Genomic DNA, 19,183 nt, shown 5'->3' on the forward strand with positions numbered 1-19,183 from the left:
GCTCCGGCGGCTGGGAGCAGCTGGGACAGGGTGGCGAGCAGCAGGAGAGCACAGCACTGCGCTGGCTACTCGCCATGGGGTGCCAGGAGCCGGGCTCGCCCTGTGCCATCCCTGCTGGCCCTGGGCAAAAGCCTGTGAGGGCTCCCCCCAACACGGGCCCTGCCCGCATCCATCCCGCCCTCTAAGTCAAATATTAACGTGGGGAAAACCAGCTCTGTCACATCGCCTTTCAGCTATCGGCACTGCCAAGAAATAAAAATTTATTTACAGAATCTGTCTCTTAGCCTCAGGAGTAAAATATCCATCACTCTCCAGCAGTAATAGTCAGCAATGAGCCATCATTTCATCCTGCAGTGCTGTTTCCCGTTACTTATAGCCTTCTCAGAAGTGACCTTTGGGGCTGAATGTCTCATGCATGTGTCAGCTCAGAAGTGAATATGAGAAGTCTAATAAAAATCAATTTGGGTGTTCTTAAGTTATCTTAATGTGGAAAAAATTGTGGTTTTTCCCAGCTAAATAATTTTTCAAATGCCTATTTTATGCTTGGTTACAAAATGACTTTCTTTTAACCTTCCGACTTTGCAGAGAGTGCCGCAATGAATAAAATTTTTCTCTTTATTTGTGGAAATTTGATTTTGAAATAACAGTCAAAAATGTTTTAAGGTAGCCTGCACATGACATTATTTTATTTTGATTTTTTTTTCTTCCTCTTGTTCTACTGTTTACAGAAACAGCTTCTTGTTCTTTTGAGACTTCATTAGTCAAACTGATAGTTTTATGTGAATGATATATAAAATATCACCTTTGTAAGCTGTACCCAGTGACTCCTATGTTGTCAGATTTTACTCAAGATTAGCTGGGTTTATTATGAACTTGCTATAATACATCCAAATAGCTATTTTATGGCTATTTTATAGGGCTGCATATATTTCCATGTGTTGTTAGCAAACAAAGAAGAGTGCCATGAATCATGCCTTTGAAGCTTAAGAGCACTCCAGTAACTTCATCTCTTAACGAGTGTTACACTGCAGATAAACACCTAAAAAAAAAATTGTGTCCATAAAGTCTTGAATTACTTCAATATATCCTGTTTTAAACAAGCACCTTAATTGTATAGACATTTCATTTTGTTTGTTTGTTTGTTTAACAAACCATCTGAACAATTTGTTCTGTATTCCAGTGCCTACAGAAGTTCTTGGCAGCTCAGCAAGCTTAATCTTTGGATCCCCAGCCTGTGATTAGGAGGGCAGAGGAGACATGGAGAGGCTGAAGAACGCTTCTGTGGGACTTGAATCCCATGCCTTCCTCTATTCATGAGAAAAACAAATTGAATATAGTGGGTTTGTAGGTGTAAGAGTATGAGTCAAGTATTTCTCCCCTTGTGCCACAGCCAATGATGAATCAAAAATGTTGGGTGCTATTGAGAGATGTCTAAAGCTCATTCTTTATAAAGGAAGTTCTGGACTGCCCATCAACTTCTAGGAGGCAGAATTAAGATAACTTTAAAAACTTTTTTTTTTTTTTTTAACTTTTTTCATACTAAATCATAATACAAAGCAGTTCACATGTGTATTTCTCTCTGCCAAGAAGAGAACCTTTGTTCTTTATAAATTTCCACTTCAGCGGTTTTGAAATCTTTTCATCTATCCCAGCAATCAACTTTTTGTTATATTTTAGTATTTATGACAGAGAAGAATCATTGCATTCTGTTCTCAGCCAAATATCATCATCTTAAGGAACTAAGGATCCAAGCCATTAGGAACTTTGTCTATGGCACTCTATCAGCTAGTGAACGGAAGGAGGTGAAAGAATTGACAGAACAAGAAAGCTGGAAAAGCCATGCCCAAAGTGCAGGTTTTTTTATACTTTTGGTGTGGTGACTGCAGAGTTTTTTCTAATTAATTCTCAAATGTGTTCACTCTTTCATGCCCCTTAAGGAAGGAAGTGAAAACTAATTAGATAAAGTATTTTTACTTGACAGACAACCTTAGAACTATTTGTGGCAAAATACCAACCCAGCTGAGTTAACCTAAACATTGATAGCAACATTCAGATCCTGTGTCACCCTTTGCATGTGCCACATCAGCAGCCTGTCACCAGGTCTTGGTGGCAGCCACCTCCTTGCTCAATAGTACAGGCTTGGAGCTTTGCCCAGTTGTTTGGAGTGTTGTTGCTTGCTCCCTACAGCTGCAGATACCTGTTAGTGTATGCCAGCTTCTTCAGATATCAACAGTAATCAAGTCACATAATTCTCTTGATGGATTAATCTCATTCATTGTCAGGAACTCTCTCCTTCACGAGATAAGTGTTCACACTCACACTGACTTGCTAAGTGCCATAAATGCAGACAGAAGGGCAACCCATTATTAATATAATGACCTAGCTTAATTAGTTCAATGGAGCTGAGGGAGCATTAGCTCTAGTTGTTGAGGTCTTGCAGAACATGTATAAAATAGATTGAAGTGCACAGATTCATATTTGTCTAATTCCATAGAGAGCTTTCTGCATATCCTTTTACTAATCAGTTCTAAACTACAGAGAAGAACTGCTTCCTTTGTAAAAAATGGTCATTAATTTTCCTTCCTAAAATAACAACATTGGGATACTTCGCCATTAGACATAAAGAATTTTTTCCGTCATTTTATTCAACTCATTATTCAGCTTCTCAATTGCAAATTTTCATATCTGTGTGGTATTGAAACGTGTGCATTTGTATATTCAGCAGTGCATGCTAAAGAGTTCTGAGACACTAGCACTTATGTTCTTGCTTTATATGCTGAAGTGCTCTATATTGAAATATATTTAAAATTGGACAAAGCAGAGTAATTAATATTTCTGTCACAACTATGAAATGTTTCTCATCATTTCATGAGAAAATTCTATTTGAGGGAAAATAGAGAAAAAATCCCTCACTAGTTCAATGTCAGCAGTAAATGTCAGATATTTAGTGAAATAATTGTAACAGAAAAGGGAAATGAGCTATTTTACTGCTTTTGGAAGATAACCCAATGAACACTCTAGGTGGGATTGTTTTGCCATATTCATAACTTTGCTCTGATTCCAAAGTCAAAGTTTTGAAAACTGTTTTAAAACTTAAAGATTTGGAATACTGTCTTGATTTTTATCATATAGGTAGGATGGGAAAAAAAGGCATTTTTCACTTGGTGAAAAGAAACCTGTTTTGTCAATAGACAACAGGATGCTGGGTTTAATCAGTCTCCTCAAACCTTTTTTTTGGAAAAAAAAAAATTAATTATCAAAGTACTTTTGTGAAGTTTGAAATAACAGCCCTTTGGGCTTGGTGTGAATGGTTATTTATACTAGTTTTGTATAGCACTTAAACACAACAGCACTTAAATATACCTAGATGCTGTAACAGCATTTCCCCAGACAGAGAAAATGACGTGACAAGAATGTCTGACAAGATCTTAAAACCAAATGTAGATCTGAGTTCTGGTTCCACATCTATTTCCTTTAATCCATCACATTTTAAAATACAGAAAATTCTAGATGCTAGAAGGTCACTAACGAGTGAGAAGACAGAAGTGGGCTACCTTACCCCCTTACACACATACACAGTCTCCAGATGCTTTTCATTGAGAGTGCACTGTAGACTTTAATGCTCCCACTGGCTGCCAGCTTTACACAGCCACATCTACCAAAAAAAACCCCAAACCAAAAACAAACTAGAGGCAGAAAAGCACTGGTGGGTTTCATTTTTAGAGGAGCAGAATTGCCAGAAAGATGTTGCAGCAACCTTTTCTTTTGCCTTTAAGCCTCTGCCCTGTGTAGGACAAATCATTCAGAGGAGATGCTCTATCACTGCAGTTATTGTGCATTCCAGCCAGCTGGTTGGAACCTCAGGCTCTTGCTGATAAATATAATTTCCCTTTAGATGGTTCAGGTAGGGGTGAGACTTGAACTGCTCCCCTGCAATAGGTATACCAGGTGTAAGGGCTTGGAGCTATTTCTGAATTACCACAAATTATTCAGCAGACAATAAGATGAAGGAGGGAGATATGGCATTCCTCTTCCTCCTGGGCTCTAAATGAAAGAAATGAGCGTATCTAGAATGAAATAGTTGATTATGTATATCTCCACATAATCTACAGAACAAAAGTCTAAACTATTACTTCTGGCAAGCTGTTAGATTGTATGGAAATATTATCACTTTACTTGTTTTGACAATTGCTCCTCTTCATTATCTCCTTTTCATCCCAACACTTGCACTGGACTTTGGAATATTTATGATGCTTACCACCAGGAGTGAGAGATGACTAACTTTAGGTGTAAGGTCTTCCCTAATGCTTTCAACAAAAGGAATAAACTGGACAGTCCACCAAGAGAATGAGCCCTTCAATATGGCTGGGGAAAATGCTTTTCCAAATTGATATTTGAACATATGATATACCAAGTGCTTCTTTCTAAACTGAATCATAAAAATAATTGATTGTCATTCATAACAGAAGTTTTGAGCTCTAAACTCCCTTCAGTAATACACAAAGGTTGTGCTGGGGCTCACCCCTGAAAATTACTGGATGTCACATACAAATAAAAAGGGGGTACACTGGTAATGAACATAATCCCTAAATCAATTTTCCAGTAAAGAATTTTTATGGGTTTGAGAATCCGGAGAGAAAGGCAGAAGCAGTAAGCTTTGTATCCCACCCATGTAATAAGTCAAGGCTGGGGCATCATTAGAATCACCTGCGAAAAACCTGGTGTTCATGGAGGAAATGGTCCTGTGGTGATGCATCACACAAAGTGTGGGAATCGCCACAAGTACAAAGCTCCCCAAGCACCCATTCATTTTCTAATTGAAGTGGTGATAATTTTTTAATGCTCTGTGCTGAATCCAGAGCTATCAGATATCTCAGCCATGTACCAGAGCAATTTACCACCCATAGGGATGAGTGGTTTGAGAATCCCTAATTAATTTAATAGAAAACAGGACATGAGGTCACTCTGCTCAGTTAGTATGACAGCACACACGAACAAAGAGTGTCTAATCCCTAGAGCAAAGATTTTGTGTGTGCCCATCTTGGATTGCAATCATGCAATCTAAATTCTGTCCCAGTCCCTCACCCCTGTTTAGGTGACTGTACCTGCTCTATTTATGTCACATCTAATAGCTAATTTTGAATGGGGTCAGACTCCAGACTGCAACTGATCTGTGTGTAAGGGTCTTATTAAATTTCAGCTCTGCTCTAGGTGATTATATGCTATTTTGGATATTATCCCCAAATGATGACTTTTAATTTATTAAGAAAATATCAACAAATTTATCTTCATGATTGTAAAGAAAACACAGGAACCCAAATGGTACAAGCAGGGTAAAAATTGCAATAGTAGTTCAGAACTCTTTTGTAATCAGAGTTCCTTGTTTTTTAAGTAAAATTTAATAGGATGTAATTCAAACAGAGAGTATTTTTCATGTCAGTATTTGTTCTAATATGGGGAATAAAGATCTGGAAAAAACCTTATATAAAACAGAATGTGAAGTGAAGAAAGATGTAAAAAAGTCTTGAATCCACAAAAGACTTGCAGAAATACAGCCTTTGCTAACTGCTGAAAGCTATTAAAAGGTAGCTTGGCCTACTGGAACAGATTAATAAATCTTTGATTTAAATACACTGCCAGCCCTGACTTGCAAACTAAAAATCACGAGTTCAGTACTCCAGAATCCAATACATAATGCCTTCCTCTGACATCCTCGAAAAGTGGAAAATCCTTCCACTAGTTACCACTTTATCTCAAACTTACTTTACTGGCTTACTGGCTTACTTACTTGACTGTGAGACCTGAAAAAACACCTATCAAGGACCACATCAAGCAGAGACTCAGCAACAGCCACCTCTCATTAGAGATAGAGATACAATATCAAGAATGAAAAGCCCAGTGGGTGGGACGAGAAGAATACAGGGAGGAGATAAGAACTAGGGATCATGTGAGAACAGCAGAGATGAGGGTGGGGACACTCTGGAAGAAACAGAGACACCAAACCCAGATCCTCTGTTTTCCTGACATGATGTGACACTGTGGGATTAAAACCTGTCCCCACTGAAGTCAGTGAGGACTTTGCCAGGATTACACTGGGGTTGGGGTTACATTCCTGATGGACCAAACTGAGCTCGTACCTTGCTAGCTGCCTGATGAGACCTGTGGGCCTCCTACAAAAGATCTTCATGTTACTTCCCTAAAAATAAACTGACACAACAACAAAAACTTTGCAACTTTTTTTTTTTTTTTCCAACCATGACAAGCCTAGCCAATTTATTCTATTTATTGTACTGTAAACATGCCTCATAAATCTTGCACCTTATGCATTCTAAAGTAACATAAATTGCATGAGGAAGACAATTAATACCTAAGCAAGATTAGCTTCTTATATATAAAGTTGTAAAGACAACCTGGAATGGGGCTGTCTCTGAATATATGGCAAACTCAGAACTCAGAGCTCAGAACTAGGTCTGGCTGTTCCAGCACAGTGAGAAATGTGGAGTGCTCATCCTGCCTCTGGTAGGTATAGAAACCATAAACTGTGTTTTGGCATTTTTGTGCTGACCCTGAGGGACACTCAGCATTGCAGCAAGTTCAGCATCTACCCCTCTGCCTGGATTCTCTCTGCAGTCAAACCTGACCAGAGTTTCATTATTTGTCTTGATTGTGGCCTCACAGGCCATGATTTGAGCAACCAAGCTATGAAAGGAAGGAGGAAAAAAACCCAAGAAAACCATGCTTTGTATGTAGTGGCTAAGTAGAAATTTCAGATGGTAGAAAATACTGAAGACCATTTCTAGACCATTTATTTATCTCAGAGGGCAGGAAAGGATGCAGTACATTCTTTTGTCAGCTCTTCAAAGGGATGACTAAGTGACTTTCATAGGCAGCACATTGCAAACATTTAACAATATTATCCTATCATTTCTGTTTTAGCAGTCCAGTAATGACAACAATATGCAGCAGATAAGGCATGAATTCTTGAGAGAGAAATATTTACAGATTAAAAGATCTAACATTTATGATTCTACATTAAATGCAAATGGACAGCAGCAGCAAAAAATTTCCAGAGTTCTATACAATCAAAGTACTTGCAGGAGAGCCTTCACATTTTGAAGCTGAATTCTGGCCTTAAATCTGTACCAGTGTATATTCTTTTTGATCTGTTCGTGGTCTCTAATTCCCTTCCAGAACAATTCCAGTGAATTCCAAAATTTACTGGGTTGTTTGGTTTTTTAAAAGATTCTTTAGAGTAGAAACTCGGGGACAAGAGAGCTGCAGATTCGCTTGACACCGTGAACTGAAGGAGAAATGACAGCACCCTCTGGTGACATTTTAGATGATTACTATAAAGATTTCTCTGTTAATCTCACTGGTTTTATGTTTCCTGGGGAAAAGCTGACAGAATCTTTGGTTCATAATTTTTATTTCATTTTAGGAGGACTGTGATAGCCTTGTGCTTCATTTCTACTTTGTTGCTTGGCAAATGATGGTTATATTCTGAAATTCAGACTAATTTGTTTTTTGGGATCTAAAATGGACTGAAATTTTAAATCTATGAGTTCTTATATAAGATTCATCTTTCAAAATACATCTTGTCTTTCAATAAACATGGTTTTAATCACATGCACACGGAATTTTAACATATGTTTTCTAAAACCCACTCTCTGACTGATGAGCCAAAGAGCCCAAGAGGTTTAATCTTCACTTCATACAGCTGATAGCAGGGAGCTGCACAATTAGGATTACATCTCCTTTTTCTCACAGGTGATTCTGACACTGAGCTCCCAAGGATGTAGCTGTAGATTGACTACAGAGACCAGAAGGGATTTATTTCCATGATTAGGGATTGAAGTAAAATTTGAATTATATTAAATGAATATATACTCCCTCTCTCTCTAATTCCTACTTCCCTTCTGTGATAGACATATGGTTTTGGTTCTGAGTTAAATAAGTTCTAAAATAAATCACAGGAACTTTATTTATGTACTTATGAAAATCGACTTATTTGCTGTAGACCTGATCTGATTGTTGCTTTTAATTCCTTCACGTACACATGAAGAGAGTGAAATATATTGGATTTATAACATTGTGATTTACACAAAAGCATGTGTGTCTCCAGCCTGTGGGATACTGAAAATGGAGCTCTGGACCAATTCCAAGAAAATCCTTTACTTTAAAACTTCACGTGAGCTATTAAGACAAAAACGGATTAAGGCTTCCTTTACAACTAAGGTCTGTTTCATTAAATTGACTTCAGAGTTCAGTTTCAGGTTTTCCAGTTGCTGTCTTTTCTTTCCAGAGGAAATTCATTAAGTATTCTGTCCCCTTTCTTTCCTTTTTTTTTTTTTTTTTTTTTTTTTTTTTCCTATTATTATAAATGCTCAGTATCAACATTTTAAGTTGAAGTGCTGGGAAAGATTCTTCTGTATTCATTAAAAGAAACTGTTCTGCTTGCCGTGGTTTTAAAACATTGTACTCACTCATGTTCTTGAATTAAAGTGATTTTCAGGAGAGAAATGTGATGTAAATACGGATAATGTACATGAAATTTTGTTTGGGAGAACAAACACATAATTATCCCAGCATTACTTTTGCTTCATGTAATTTCCCAGATTTTTTAGCATGCAGTAAACCAACAAAACCAATGGGGAATCAACAGGATAGAGCTGATGAGGTTCTCAGTAAAAGTCACTAGTGCTCATGTGCATATATTAGCATGTATGTTCTGCATATGCATACATTAGCAAGGATCTGGCCAGGATTCCTCATGGAAGGTACGGGCCCAATACTGAGTCACGTGTGGTTGGCTCAGTTCAGTGTCTGTGTCTGTTTCTGGGGAAAATTGATTGAACAGAATGGCCTCTGCACTGAAGTTCCATGTACTGTCCATCACCGTCCGTAGGCTTTGCAGCCAAATGAGGCCGTGCCCTGTCTCCAGACCTGGCAGGGGAAATTTCTCCACTCAGTTCTCCACGTTCTCTCCCTGTTCCTGGCATCCACCTCGGTACGAGGCGGTGTTCTCACGCCTCTTCATGCCCACTAGGTGGTAGCAGAAAGGCGTTCTTGGGAGCCGAGGGGTTTGCAGGGCTCCTCCATCCTTCTGCTGGGAATCTGCAGGGCAGAGCCGGGTCAGGCTGCTGCTGCTGCTGCTGCTGCTGGGCAGGTGGGGAAAAGGCAAGGTGCTTTGTCCAAACCATAAAATGGGTAGTAGGGAGTTCTTGGGGATTTTCTCCTTCAAAGCACTTCTAAAACCTGCAAAGGAATGTTCCCGTGCATTGCTGTCCCGTGTTTCAGCTCATTCCATCAGGATGCAGTACATATAGCAAAGGCATCCCTAGGAAAGTGCCAGAGGTCAAAGAGGGCAGCAAGGTAAAGGCATTTAAAAATACCTACATTTAATAAATTAACTGAGCTGTCTGTTGGGATGAAAATTCAGGTAGAAGCTTGTAATGTGGGTTTCCCTTTGTAACATCACTAGCACTAAAATTCAGTAAAAAAATAGGAAACTTCTGATATCGTAGTTTTCCTTTTCTACATGGGGACAAATTCAGTATTTTTAAATGGAAAATTAGATTATTTTTGGTGAAGAAAAAAAATGTCTTAAAATAATTTGAGCATTTACATGGGAAGGAAAGAAAATGAACAAAGAAAAATATTTCATTCAAATGATAGCTATGCTTGGTTCAAGACAAGCCTGGATTTCAATGGGCAGCTTTACCAGAGACTGGGGTCTCTGCATTAGTTCTACTGGGCCACCTCATGGGACACAGAGATGCAGTCTGTGCCTGCCCAGCCTCTGCCTCTTTGCAGGTCTCTCTCAGAATGTTAATCAAAATTACAGGAAACATCTTCTGCTGAAACATTGTTGCAATATATTTGGCTAACAAAAAAAGAAGCATTTTTTATTTGGAAAATTGCTCCAGGAACTCCTGACCATCTTTGTTCAATGGAGCAGGAGGGCCATGATTTCAGAGTGAAAACAGCAGGCTCAGCAAACTGCCTGACCTCTCGTGCACATACAACTTCCCAGCTGCTGAAGACAATAAAAAGAGTGGCAGAATGACTGTGGAGTGATTTTGTACCAACCAAGTGGCACTAGGAAAGATGGAGTTTGCTTCTCTTCTCCAGCTCCTCAGCATTTAAGCTGCAATAGTTCAGATTTATTTGGAGAAATACTCACAAGAGTGCAATTTAAGTTGAGTTCTTACTGTTCTGCATGAGAAAAGCAGAGCAAAGAGAGAAAAACAAACAAACAGAACAAACTCAGTCACTATTAAAAGTGAAATGGCTCAAGAGCAAAAATTCAGAGTATGTCCCTCATCAAACAGGATCACTTATATTAGCTTTTCATTCCTGCATTCCTGCAGGTTTGATTCAGAGGCAAAGTAATCAATAATTTGCATATTTTCATAATCTTAACAACATCCCAGAGGGAATATTTTCACAGGGATAAACTGTTCAGCTATTTCTGTGGTATATTAACCACAAGCAAGTCTTTCTAGAATGTAAGGCCTTTGCTTTTGCTCTCCTTTTTGTCACTCTATTTTTCTTAAAAGCAGTATTCAAAACAAAACAAAAGAAAACACAAAACAAAACCCGAAACAAAAGTTCTGGTTTATTTGACCATTACTTAACTTCATATCCTTTTCACAAGACAAGTTTGCCCTGGAACCCAATCCCTGTGGCGCTTCATTTCCTCATATAAATTGTCATTTGTCACAGTTCCTGCATTTAAGTTATAACCCTGTCTTGCTCCATTTTTAGATTTTGCTGTAAAAAGAATGATTTAGATCAAGGTGAATGCATTTCTGTTACTGTGGTGGACTTCACAAAGGCTTTTCCTGATGTCAGATCTTCTCTAGGCTCTTGACAAATACCATTGCTTTTGTAGATGATTTTTCCCACTAACAGGATATGTAGCCTTTCACCTCTAGGATGCTGTTTTGAGTCCTGCCCTTCTCAATTGCCAAACAAGTGTCAAAGAGCAGCAATTTAGATTGCAAGACTTGAAGAATCTTGATCTGATTTCCAGGGAAAAGATGCTCAGAAAGCATAGAAGTCCCTTTCTTCTGAGGTTGGCCTTGCTCACTGAAGAGTTAATAATCAGAAACTAAAGTTAGACCAGCTCAGTTATGAAATAAAGTGGACATTCTCAGTAAGTCATGCAATTAAGTATCTTACAGATTTAGCAGACTTCAGGGTCAGAGAGAGGGTATCCAGTGAGCAGAAGCTCGTGCTGTACATGCCATGCTAATAGAAGCTTTAATGCCTTTGCTTTACCTCCACCATCAAGAAGGGTCTGGTGACTGCAGCATTCCCCAAACCAGGGCTTGTATAGAAGCAGAAAAAACACAGGTCTTGTATTTTCATGCCTGAACCATCCCTATCCCCTGGTTAAACAGAGTATGCTATTATCATGTTCTTCACGGATGATGGTCCAGGAGAGGCAGTAGTAATAAACTCTCTTGCCCCATGCAATTTCATTAACCTTTCTCATTTTGTGCCTATGAGCTTTGCAACCTCAAATGTCACCTTATTTTCTGCCATCAGATGCATGAGTTAGTCATGCACAGTTGTATTTATAAATATAATATCACCTTGTTTATTTGAGCCCCAGAGATTTTGGGTAAACAGAGCCTGAACAAATGGGGATGCTGGGGCTGAGCATAAAGTTCAGCATTTTCTGAGCACCCTGTGCTGCCTTAATAAGAATAAGTAATCATCCTAAACAAAGGAAAGACCATAAGGACAGCAAGCAGAAGCAGGACTCAAATTAAATCCAAAGGTTTTACACATACACACACACACACACACACACACACACACACACACTTAAATTCAATTACATTAAAAAAATACAAAACAAAAAGCCCAGAACTCATACACACTATGCATAATGCATGGACACAGGGAAGAAAGAGCTGCCCTGACCCACACTGTGCTGGCACAATAAAGATACTGCAGTTGACTCTTGCCAGTGTTGTTGCTTCCCATCTTTGCCTTTTTGGGAGAGTAAAGGGGGATTCCAGCTGCCCTGGCACTGCCCTGGTGAGCCATTATACTTTTGCTCTGGATAGACACAGAGTTCAGGAATTTTGTATTTTTTGGGCTACAAAACAGTTCTTTTGGTTCTGGCAGGTCTTCTCCTTTTCTTCCTAGTGCTTGCTGAGATGGAGAAACTGCAATGTTTCCCAGCACTATCTAGGGCATCTATGAACAACTTCCCCGGGCTAGAGCAGTCTCTGACAGACCTTTTGTCCCTGACATAATTATAAATGTCCTACTTTGACTTCACAATATCCAACCCTTTTTTTTCTCACACCTTTTGTTGCCCTTCTGACGTTTCTGGTTTTGTTGACTTTTTCCCAGCATTTTGCTATTTCTTTGGCTGTGTGATGTGTTGATTTATATTTTTACTGTGTCTTTATTTATTCCACACCCTAACCCTGAGGTACCAAACTCATAATTTTTTGCTCCTCAGGTACTTCTGGCTAGGTAACAAATTTCTTGAAGTCCCTCATAGTTAGTTATCATTCCTACTCCAAGCCTATGCAATTCCCTTCTATACTCAGTGAAGTCCTTAGTCCTCCCTTAAAAGGTCAATGAAAGTCATGTTTGTGCATATCAGGACAGAATTTGGCATCAAAAGCTTCTGTTTTTCCATTTGTTATTAAAAAAAAAAAAAAACCAAAAACACTTAAAAATAGAAATATAAAAAGAAGTGAAGATTTTCTACATTTCTCACTAGATCAGAGATATTTACTTAGTGATGCAGGTTTTCACTTGTACTCACTATCCCAAAAGATCCAGACAGGTATTTCTCAGGAGCTTAGGAATATGATGTCATGGAGCATTTTTCTGGGGCTCTCAGGACCCCTACTTTAAGCATTCACCTTCCTGCAAACCTTTCCCACCTTGCCTCAGATCACCAAATCTGCTGTGCCTTTTTAGTTCTGCCTGCTCTGTTTTGGTGATATTCCCAGCTGGGTCAGCCAAAGTCTTCCCTAGTCTTGGCTGTCTTTGCAGGATAAAAGGAAAGAATCAGAGCTCCTCCTTTATCCAGGATTTCAAAAGTTCAGTCTGCACTTACCAGAAGTCAACAAGAAAAAAAGATCCAAAGAAAAGCAAGATGAAGAATAGTATGTAGGATAGCCACATTTATCCATAGAAGTCTCTGCAGTCCAGATACCTTTCTCTAATTCATCATTGGAGAAGAGTGGAGAAGGCAATTTACCTAGAGGAAGAAATAGGGGAGAAAGCTTTAGCCAGGTCAGCATTCTCCTCTTTAAACCCCTGAAAAGGTAGAAGGGGTCAGAGCAGTGTGTCTCCCATCTCCCTCAAATCTGCATTACACTTCTGTTCTCCAAGGCATCTGGAAAAACACAGATCAAGCTGTCCTATGTGCATCACTTGTGAGTTCCATCTCTGGACAGAAGGAAATGGGGCCCTGGACCCCCAAACCCTTGGAAACAGAATGAGGCAAGCCATTGGGGACCTAACTGAACCAAAAGGGGAAATTTCTGGTTTGGATTTTGAAAAGTTTGCAACACAGGCCATAAAAATTTTCCCAGAGGTAAGTATAGACAACTGCACTGCAGCAGCCTAGTACTTGTTGTAGGGCACTATAATGGCAATCAGAGAATGCCTTTATGTATTTTGTTGCAAAATATGCTGAGCAATATTTAAGAGTGTATTCTTGAACATTTTTCACCCTGGAAGTGACTAATCCTGTGCAGATTTAAGTTTGTCAGAATGTCAGGCAGTGCCAAGGAGCAAAGCAGCCAGACTACTGCACGAACTGAAGTGAAGCTGTTAGCAAGGACACCTGGCACAGGAAGAAAAGTTGAAAAACCCAGTTTCCCTTCTGCTTGAGTACAATTTCTAGACAATATAAAATTATTTTCTTAGAGAAAAAAAGGCCTTTTCAATGAAGAAGGGTTATTTCTACTGGCAATAGGCTTCCAAATTCAGAATAAGAAAGAAAACAGCCAAATATATATATATATAATATAATATAATATATAATATATAATATATATATATATATATAATATATATATATATATTATATATTATATATTATATATTATATATTATATATTATATATTATATATTATATATTATATATTATATATTATATATTATATATTATATATTATATATTATATAATATATATTATATATTATATATTATATATTATGCATTATGCATTATATATTATATATTATATATTTGCATATATAAACATATATTCTGTATGTTTAAATTTATTAATATATTTACAATATATTGCAAAGAGCACTACATTATCAAACGTACATTTTTAGTGCACATGGGACATATTTGAACACTCCAGATTCTTTCTCATAGATGTCACTTGCACAGACACTACTCTGCTCATTATTGTACATGAGATTTGTAAATTCTTCTGCTGGGACTACTGAAATACTCCTTTTAAAACAACAAATAATATTTTCTCACATGCCAAGGAAAACAGTTTTAACATCTTAAGCCTTCCCTAGAGATGGCAGGATTCCCTTGGTTTGTGTGTTACTCCACAGAGTTGCATGTTATGCCAGTGGGAGGGAGGGGCGTCTGCTCTGGTTTTTTCCACTAACTTCACAGTGAGGAGCTTTTTTTCTCCAGACTCCTACAACAAGTCTTTTTGTTTCCTGACTTTGCTCATCATTCATTTTTGAATCCACCAGGTAGGACAGTTTTGTACAAGGTGGGGGAAAAAAAAACAAGTGATTGCATTTGCCCAGACTCCTGTGGCAAGCAGCAGATTTGAAAGGAGGAAGCATGACAGGTTAAGGCTGGCTCCTTCAATTTTGGTTCTTCTTCAGGAAACCCATTGCTTCCTGCCAGTCAAAAGTTTCTTATCCTCATCTGCTCACATCTCAATTTAGTGCCTGGTTTCCCTCTGCCACCAAGATCTGTGTGTGGGCTGCTTCTCATGAAGGACAAATGTTCAGCTCTGCAATCGGGGCACTGCTCCTCTGCCTGGCTGTGACTCAGAAACAGCTGGGGGCCTTCAGCCCTTGGTGCTTGGCTCCTCTTGCCCCAGGTTCATCTCCTATCACACAGTGCCATGCTGGGCTGCCAACTATTCCACTTAGGTAACACTTGGCATTTCCAGCCCCAAGGCCTCAGCACTGACGCAATTTCCAAAATTATTTTCTAAAAAGCCACAAATATTTTGAATTCCTAGCAACTGAAAAACCCCAAAAGCAAGAAAGCAGCATTCTTCTGCCAGGAAGGGAAGAGGAAAGGCTGCAGAGGGGAGCAGAATGGTGGATTGAACACTGCTTCATCTTTCTATTCCCTCTTATTTTAAAACTTGCTGGTAATTCGAGGCAATGAGAAAGGCAAGAAAGAAAGAGACAAAAACTGGGGTGGAGGAAATAAATTTTGGAATCCTTTCTCCTGGAGTAGAAGGAAAAGGTCACATAAAGCAATTCTGGCATCTTTCTGTCTCCTCTATCTTCCCACCTCCTTAAAAGCCATGTATCAATGCAGGTGAGAGACAGATGCTATTACATTTTCCAGTTCTTCCTTCATTAAAAATAAACAGAGGCATAGTTAATGGTTAATGCTGCTGAGTTCATGGAACAAACAGTTCTCCTTTCCCATCTTGCCTGTAGTTCAATTATGAACTTAGGCTGCCTTCAGGCTACAAAGGGCAAGAAAGCAGGAAATACATATATCCAGAAATGCAGCCAGCGTTTGATGTCTCTCAGCTGAAATTAAATAAAATTGAAGTGGAGAATAAAAGCAATATGCAAACCATGGAGCTTGGAGTCAAAGAGAGAAAAAGCAAAAAAAAAAACAGGTCTGAGATAACTGAGCAATATGGAGAACTTCCAAATTCAGCAGTAATGCTAGAAAGCTGCTTCTGTGAAAGTTGTTAGTAAATGATCTTTGAAGTAGTCACAGATTAAAAAGTAAATGAACATATAAGTGTGGCTTATATAAGTGTGCCCTCTGGGTTTGCCAGCACTGAACAAGTAAGGTCTGGAGCCAGAGCAGTGGCTGAGAAACTCATCCTCACACTGGGATTCATCCTCACATTCCTCCAAAACACACGGGAAACTTCAGAATTGCCTTAGAGTGTGTGATGCTCTGAATATCAAGGTTGGTACATATCTGTTAGGGAGGTGGAAGCAGAGGTGAAGTACTGTGCTGGATGAGGATGCTCATACAAATCTGACACTCAGCAGTGCCATAAGCACAGACAAAGTCAGCAGGCTTCAACTCCTGATGCTGCAGGAAGGAGAAGGTAGTTTTCTGTCTGGGTTATTCCTTGGTGAAAGGGGACAGTGTGTACAGAAGCCTGCCAGAAGGGGAATAAGTATTTGGAGCTCTAGCACAAACCTAAACTAGCCCCCCAAATATTTCCTGTAAGTGTGGCCCACACTTTTCTGCAGCTCAAAGTGAATCAGAGCTCCTAATCTCAGCATTGCAGCGAAATGTGAGATCGAGGAAGGGATCAATCCAAAGTTCACTAAGCATCAGAGAAATGAACCTGGCTTGCCTTTGGATTAAATAAAATACAGGTGTTGCATTTAAAGGAGTAAGAGCTATGCACAAACTAGCTGACTTCACAGAACATGCAAGGTAACTTTTATCTGAAGAAACCATGAAACATGATGAATGACATAGGTATGCTCAAAATTGTTATGGATGCAAAATTAATAATAAGTACTTGATAACATATGCAAATCTAGCTTTTCAAAAGTCATGTAGGTAGATAATCAGGCCTGGAAAAACTCCAGGGAATGTCTAAAAGAACACTGCATATTGAAAGAACAGTGTACCTCAACATCAGACACATCAAGAGATGTGCAGGATGGAGATTCTGAAGATACAGCACCTGAATACTGCAGACTGAAAATATCTAAGACAGAATAAAAGGATACTGTAATTTTAACTACTGTGTAGATCTCAGAGAGTTGTCTTCCCAATTGGTGCCTTTCCCTGCATCATTTATTGAAATCATCTTGTTAATCAGCACATGAGTTTACTACAACAATTGAGGGCTAGGTGAACACTATAGGAAGGACACGGTTTTGAAAAGGGAAAAAATCCCAGGCAAACAACCACCCCAAAAACCTAAAAAAAATGAAAATTCCAAACAGCTGCTTTACAGTTTTATGTCTTTAATATATAAATATGATAATTAAATTTAGATATGCATCGAGATTACAGCCAGTAATATTTACATATGTATCCCCAAATCTATGTATCTTGATGCAAAATGTGTCATTAAGAAACAATAAAAATAAAGAGCAACTTGTGGCAGAGCACCTTATCACCGTTGATGTGTTGATATACACCTAAGGCTGAAGAAGAGAAAGAAAAAAACCTTTAGTAATGTTGGAAGATTATCACTTGTTATTAGAATAACCTTGGACTTTCAAAGAGAAGCCACAATGGGTAATTCAAGCCCAAGTGCACATTTTTGTTTTAGAAAAGAAGAACCCAGATACTACTGTGAAACAAGATAGAGATAATACATACTCCTTTCTTTAGTTTTGGCACAGGTGAACAGATTATGAGTGGGATTAATTAATTTTGAAAAAAAAGAAAAGCATAACGATGTATTAATGCATTGTCATTAACCTAATAATGTATTTGTCATGTTACAAATTGAAATGTCCTGTCAAACAAAAATCATTATTTAGAGTCTTTTCCTTAGCTGAGTAACGTGATTGTTACAAAAGCTGTTGTGATTTACATACATTTTTACTATTTTTTTTTCTTCTCTAGAATACCAAATCGCTTCTCAATGAGGGATCTGACCACTAGTTGGCATTGTTACTTCACTGAAATAAATAACCTTTAAACGAGGTGTTGAGCTACAAAACCCAACTTCCACATTTTTGAGCTCTAAGTTTCATTTTGCAACATCTGGACATGGTGATGAGGGAAAAGGGAAGGAACAAGTAATATGTGATTGGAAAATTATTTCTCCTTCCCCACCCTGTGTATCTCTTTCAGCAAATTTTTCGTTCTACCTTAAATACAGAAAGAGTGAAGCAATATAGAGTGTATCTGTGGAGGGAAAAATCCCCAAACCAAACCACAGCAATGGTCATGTACACTTAACTGGTACAGTCCAGGCCAGTAGTATTCCCGGGTCAGGAAGCTTAAATAACAGAAACACAACTGTTGCATGCAAACATGAAATAAAAGAACTTTATGCCCCATGAGCTGCTTTTTCTGCTACACCAGAGCTTTCAGTGGTGCCTTATGCTCTGAGCTGCTCGTAACAAAGCAAGTGCCAGCTTTTCTGCATGGCAATTCTGTCAGTGCTTTCCTCATCTTTCCAGAAAAATTGGGGTGATACCTTTGTGGGTTAGGGTGCAAAGAGGCCTTAGGGCAGAATCTGCCTGTGCTGCTCGGCCCCTGGTCCATTCACTCTCAGGCTGCTTTGTCACATGGGATGGGATGTGGGATTCCTGCTGGCTGTGTTATCCATAGCTCTGGTAGCTCTGCTGTGTAAGGCTGGGGAGCCCCTCCAAGGCTCAGCAGCACAAGTTGGTTCTGGAGGTTCCTGCAGACAGAGAAGAGGAAAAGAGAACAGGTTGTCTCTCTGTCCCATCAGTGGGAGAAGGAGAGGGGATTTTCACCTTTTGGAGTCTAACTTCTAGGACTGATATTGAGACAGTTAATGGTTTGCTTTAGCTGCAAATCAAATTTCCTTTCAATTAAATTTAGCATTTCTGTGATATAGAAGCAAGATTTCAAAAATATCCACTTTTCAAAGGAAAATGAACACAACCTGAAAGAGCTGCTTTAGAACAATAAGAAAGATTTAATCTCTGTAATACTGCAAATCCTGGCTCATACACAAACCCACAGACTGACACTGCTTGCACATTAACTACAGTGAGTCACAGTAATGTTCTCAAATTAAATCCTCATCTACACTACTGACACACTTTAAGGCCTTAGGTATGTCTCATCAACACTCTTGAGCTCTAAAATACACATAATACTTACCCAGTATTACAGAGATTAATTCATTAGTGACTGCAAAGTGCTAAGTAAATGTTTACAACAATTAACCAGCAGGATGTTTTCATCACCAAAACAGAAAAAAAATATAAAGTGCAAGCAGCACTGATGTGAATGGTGGAAAATAAAAGCAAAAACTTCCTTCCATTCTAATGAAT

This window comes from Erithacus rubecula (assembly GCF_903797595.1).
Source record: "Erithacus rubecula genome assembly, chromosome: 2".
Lineage (NCBI taxonomy): Eukaryota > Metazoa > Chordata > Aves > Passeriformes > Muscicapidae > Erithacus > Erithacus rubecula.